Source organism: Orcinus orca, chromosome X (assembly GCF_937001465.1).
Source record: "Orcinus orca chromosome X, mOrcOrc1.1, whole genome shotgun sequence".
NCBI classification, from domain to species: Eukaryota; Metazoa; Chordata; class Mammalia; order Artiodactyla; family Delphinidae; genus Orcinus; species Orcinus orca.
The window spans coordinates 79712244-79718373 of NC_064580.1; the positions used below are offsets into that span (position 1 = coordinate 79712244).

At 42.0% G+C, this 6130-nt stretch overlaps 1 long non-coding RNA gene across 1 annotated transcript; it reads right to left on the bottom strand.

Moving 5' to 3' along the window:
* Nucleotides 1-357: 357 nt before the first annotated feature.
* On the bottom strand, nt 358-2934 carry LOC125963140 (uncharacterized). Its single transcript, XR_007474959.1, has 2 exons — nt 2221-2934; nt 358-585 (listed from the first exon to the last, which is right to left on the bottom strand). It is a non-coding gene; the product is annotated as an uncharacterized LOC125963140 (long non-coding RNA).
* Between the last annotated feature and the right edge of the window lie 3196 nt (nt 2935-6130).

Here is a 6130-nt window from a genome sequence, read left to right on the forward strand (position 1 = left end):
GTTTAGGGCAGTCACTGATGCCTACTTCCTGAATACATGACCACATAGGAGTTTTGGTAGGATGGAAAAAATTCAATCTCAATGTTAAAAGAAAGAACAAAAAGGAATTCCGCTTTCCTCAGCAACCAAAATCTCTTTAACTCTTTCACCTCAGCAGGCAACATCTGGATAACTCAAGTTAAAGCCTGTCCTAAGGAAACAAGAAAGATAGAAACTGTTAATAGCATTCTGATCCTTCTATGCTTTAAAAGACACGATAATTTTCCCTCCTTGTGTGCTTCCATCACAATACAGGCAAATAACACACAGATGAAAAGCCTCATCCGGTACAGTTTGCAACTACTTATCTGTAAAAAAAAAAAAAAAAAGAAAAGAAAAAGAGTACAGAAGGAGAAATGCATTCTTTAGTAGGAAACAGCAACCTTGAAGACAACACCACGTACCTTTTTATTCATTTTACTGCATTAATCAGAGCTCAGTGCTTCAGCAAAGTTCAGCTATACACATTAGGCTGTAATTCCCAGGCTCCAATGAAAGAAATTCCGCTGCAGTTTCTGTCCACTGCAAGTGGGTAGCTGGTCAAGCCTAGGGAGAGAGAAAAAAAAATCTTATATGGCATGATTACCAAAAAATTGCCCCATCCCTACTTAATTACAGAGGTTGTTGGAGTCTTTCCTTCATTGAAAGCCCTTTCTTGTGTGTTTTCATTTCTTATACTCCCCTCCTTGGGCCTTGGTAGTGTTTTTCTCAGAGCAGGGAACCAACTGTTTCAAACTTTTCCAAATTATTTGCCCAAGTACTATGGCAAACTTCTAATATTTTATTATTTGGGGAATGTTGTAAAGGCCAGTCTCAGGACTACAAAAAACCTTGCAAGTCATGTCCAAGAAGGAATGGAGAAGTGTTAGTTTCATTTCACAGGTATGCCCTTTTCAAATTCTTATAATCTATAGCAGTGGAGAGGGGGATGGGTGTTGGAAGACTTTATTCATCCTTCTAAGCTCTCACTAATAGCACCCTCTAGTGTCTCCAGTTGAGCTATGCATTTCTGTCATCAGCTAGGCACAGTAAACTACCAGGCTTTCTCCTGTTTCTGTATCTTCTGCAGAAATTAATTTGCCTTATGTGTACCGGCACCAGTTTCAGCCTTATTTTCATTTGTGACTTGAATGCCCCAACACTAGAAATATCTACGAATTAAATGTAAAAGTGTCTCACAAATTAGGATAGTAAAAATGCTTGGAATTGAGAAAGTACTTTTAACTCTTCAAAACACTTGCATGCACATTATTAGTTTTGTATGTAACAAATATTGTCCTCCCCACCACCACCACACATGTATGTTTGCCCCTGTTTTTAGAGAGAGAAGTAGAATGGTTTCACTTGAGATAAAGAAAACTAATTTGTAACTAAAGCATTCTCTTTGAGCAGTCCCCAATCCATTCAGCTTTATAGTTTTTGTTTTATATTTTTACTTATCTTTATTTCCTAACTCTTGGAGAGTGACAACTTTTAAACTAAATGTCAGGCACTGTGCTAAGCATTTGAGGTGCATTATTTTATTTAAATATCACTACAACAACTTAAGCTAAATAAGATTATTATCCCCATTTTTAGATGAAGAAACTGAAGCTTCTTAGGATAGCTCTCTACAACAAAAGTATAATTCAAGCCACATATACAATTTTAAATTTTATAGAAGCCCATTAAAATATTGAAAATAAGCAAGTTAAATTATTTTAATATTTTATTTAACCTGTTAGTCAAAATATTATCATTTCATCATGCAATTTGTATAAAATATTAATTATATATTTCATATACGTGTGTGTATATGTACATGTGCTCACTTTTCGAAATAGGGTGTGTATTTTATACTCACAGTGCATCTCAATTTGGGTTACTCAAGTTTCAAGGGCTCAGTAGCACATGTGGCTAGTCACTATCTTATACAGTACAGGTCCAGAGATTAATTCACTCACAGCCACACAACTAGAAAATGCCAGAGCCAGAATTCCAAATTTGGTTTAAAACCAAAGTTCTTTTCTTAATCACTGGGCTTCACTGTCTCCTACTAATTCCAATCGTTGTCAATAGTTAATATTAAATATGAAAAATGTCATGGAGAATGTAATTTATCCATTCTTACAGTTTTGTGTCCATACACTCACCTACTTTCTCAGTAACAGTGACAATTTATCAATTATAACATTTACGTACAATATAGGTGCAAGCTGCTGTGGACAACACAAAGATGATGGAATTTGATGTAAAATAACCGGCACATGATGCATAGTAGTCATTCTCATCCATCCGGAAGACCTGTGCATTCTCTCTCTAGACAGTGTACGTGGGAAGGCAGATCACAGTCAGATGGCAGGCTGCTTGATAAGGGGTGTTTCAATGCAAAGGCAACTGAAATCAGAGTATTTGATTAGCTTCATCAATCTCATATCAAGGGTGGTTTTTGCCAGTGAGACGAAAATGTACATGGATAAGAGTTACCAATGCTCATCTCTTTGGGACTTCTTTTACTAGGTCTGCGTAGCTGATCAAGCCTTTCTTCAGATTAACGCATTATTTCTCAGTTTTAGTCAATTCTCACTGGCCTGAGAAACATTCTAACTCGAAGTATTTTAATTATCTTGTATAAGCCATTCTATAATTATACAATGGCTTTATAGTTTAATCCTCAGATATTGCACATATTTCTATGTTTATAGGGTACACATTACCATATATTTTTTCTGATCTTAGTAGAACCCTGGTTCAAGTTCCAAATTGGAACACTGAACAAACAAATGCAATAAATATAACAGTTCCTTCATGGCATCTCCTCCAAAAAACAAATTCCTAAAGTTTCCTTTGGTTAATTATAAAATTTTTGACGTAATGTAAATTCTGAAAATGTGTAATCACACAATTTGAGGACCATATGCTAAGGGTCAGCATAGTGGACTAGAAATGACATGGGTTTGAATTTCCCAACTCTATACTTTATACCTATATAACCTTGGGCATTTTACCTAGTCTCTGTGAATCTCTGTTTCCTCATTTGTTAAAAAAAAATGAAGCTAATAATACCTATCTCATAGGATGGTTTTGAAGATTAATAGGACAATGTATATAATGCAAATGGTGCATAAAAGGCATTCAGTCAATGAGTCCTTCTCTCTGTAAGCAAGCAGAGTCCTCATCAGTCCTTTTAGAGTTAGAGCACCAAGCGGAGGGCTTTTGCCAGGTGTCCTGGCTTTTGGCTATTCCGTTGCTCATTGGTGCCACCATCAGACAGAAAAGGAGAAAAGAAAATGGGAACATTTTTTCCATTATTTTCAGATGTGGATTTCTGTCACTTTTATCAACAAACAATTTCTCAGATGATTTTCTGGGTTACTTAGTTCAACTAGTAGTCTCCTTAGTCTGTAAGTAATGTTGCTACTCTACAGAGATCATTTTCTATTGGACTAGACACATAAAACTAAATGTTGTGCTGTATATATAGAATAATCCAGATTCACTATAAAGCAACCATTTAGCTGCATTTTGGAGTTTCACACTCTGAATGAAAATCCAGAGTCTGCTACTTTTCAGCTCCATGGTCTTGTACAAATTACCTGTCTGTGATCTTCAGTTTCAGGAACTGTAAAATGTGGATAATAATATTAACCTCATGAGACTGTCATGATGATAACTTTAAATACTTCATAAGAGTCACTGAATAGTTCTCTCCCCCTGCCTTGGGTTTAGATGGAAATCTTAACACATCAATTAACTGATATCTAATGTGGATGTTATGAATGATTATTAGTGCTCTGAGAGTGCCTCCACAGCATGGCTTTGCCACACTTTCCTGGATCAATCACTGATTTTATTTTCATTGAGTTCCTGCCATCACCTATGACTGAGTCTCATCCAGCAGTGCAAACCCCAAGAGTCAGAGCTGTAAACTGTAACCATTTGACAGCTTCTAATTTCAACTCCAAGACATCTCCCAGCTCCCGAGAAGCGGACAATACATGTGCTGGATACTGTGAATAATGCAGGCAGAGTTACAGGAGGAGTAAAATGTAATAGTAAACACTTCCTGTGTCCTCTTTCATGCAGACTGCACTGAACTGTGGTGCTAATGTCCCTCCCAGTAGTGGCTGTAGGTGTAAAAAAAAAAAAAAGAAAGAAAGAAAGAAAGAAAAAGAAGAAAAAAGGCAAGAGGAACAAAATGGGGGGGATGTGAGGATTATCTGAACCAGGGTTTTAACCTTTAAAACTGTCAGGAATTGGAAAGATGGCAGTTACAAAGATGGAGAGGGACATACTAGGGAAAGAAGCCAGAAAGATTGGCCCTTCAATAAAAAAATAATAATAACTTTCCATGAAGAAGCTATTAGATAAAATCAACTCACGATAATTGGCAAAATTTTTCCTTCCTGATGTTCTATCCCTATGCAGATGCATTCCCCCTTCCATTCAGTAGACAAAAATAAAAATGAATACTGTGCTCTTGGCGCCTGAAAACATTATCTACTTTTCCTCCTTTTATTTCAGGAAAGAGAGCTTCCTCCTTCCAAAAACAAAGCAGAGCACTCGAAAGATAAGTTTTTCTATTGGTTAAGCATGGAAAATGGATGCTAAAACCTAAACCTAAAACCCTACACCTTTCTGGAGAGGAATTTAAAGAATTCACCTGGTTCATTCTCCAGCCTCTGGGTAAATTTAAGGACTTGCTCCTTGGAGCAAGAATCGGAGTAGAACAGCTGGGGAGGTTTTGGTTGTTGTTGCTATTTGCTTTTAATCCCATAACAGGGACGGGGGAATTAGCCCTGCTTCTAGATACCCACGACCCATCCGAGCCATAAACCAGCCAGATTGCCCCTGGTCGCTTTAGTGGTTTTGGAAGACCTGACACCCCGATGCCCGCCCGGGCGTCACCGACTAGGCAGCTGGAGCGCGCTGGCAAGCACCAGTCTTGCGGCTGGGTTCCTCCCTCTCCTGCATCCTTTCCTACCGCGGAAACGCGCTGTCCACGCCCGCGATGCTGCCCGGTCCCCGGCAGCGAAGCGGCTGGACCACACTAAAGCAGCCCAAAGCCACCGACCTGCTTACGCTCACTCGTACTTGCAATCTGGGGTAGCCAAATGCTAGATCTCCCCCCTCACCCCCGTCTCCGCCACCCCCAATCAATCTGAAGGCAATCGAGGTACCAGACCCGGCTCACAGTTGAGTGTGATATATGAAGGCACAGTCTCTCGGCTCCAACTGCGGCTTTGCCGGGCTCCTGCCCCTACTTCCACTAGTCTGTCTTAAGTATCCTTTGTATAGAAAATGGTGCTGCTGGACGCTTGTTCTCTAGCCGGAGTTAGGGCGGTCAGCAGGATCGCTAGAAAAGCACACAGAACAAGAAAAATAAAACTTCCGTAAGATAATTCGAATGAGTTCAACTTAAAGGGAAGCCTAAGAGAGCAGCGAGCGGAGAACCGAGCGGAGCGGAATATGCCCTTGGTTTTGCTCCGCAAAGCGGGAAGCCCTAAAGCGGCGCGTTTTTCCCAGCAGCGGTTCCCGCACTCAAGGGTGCCGCCAGCGCGCTTCCTGCCGCCTTCTTGGGGCGGCGAACAGTAACTTCCTAAGCTTACCTCCATTTCTCCCCCGCCCTTCTTCCCCGGCTCCCCGTTAGCCTGGAGGGGCCGCCCCCGGAGCCGTGGGGTGCAGGGAGTGGGGACCAGAGGGGGTACCCAGCAGTTGGTGCTGCGCCGCCCCCTCCCAGCAGGCGGTCAGGGCACTGGTTCACTTCTCTCCCCCCACCCGCCTTCCACTCGCTCACCCCCCTTCCTTCCCCCTTCTCCCCCTCTATCGAGTCCCTCCCACTCGCCATTGAAAAGGGCTGGCTCGGCACTGGCTCCTTGCAGTCAGCGAACTGTCAGGGCGGGAGGAGCCGTGAGCTCAAGCTGCACGCAGCGGCCCGCGCGGCAAAGCAAAAAGGCAGTTGAACAGAGTGCGCAGAGTGGCACTGGCAGCGGCGACACAGGCAGCCCAGGCAACCCGGGCGGCCCAAACAGCCTCAAAGGAAGCCTTCGCGACTCCAACTGCTCCGCGGACTGCGAGCTGTGGCGGCAGAGCCCCGCTACAGCAGTCGCAG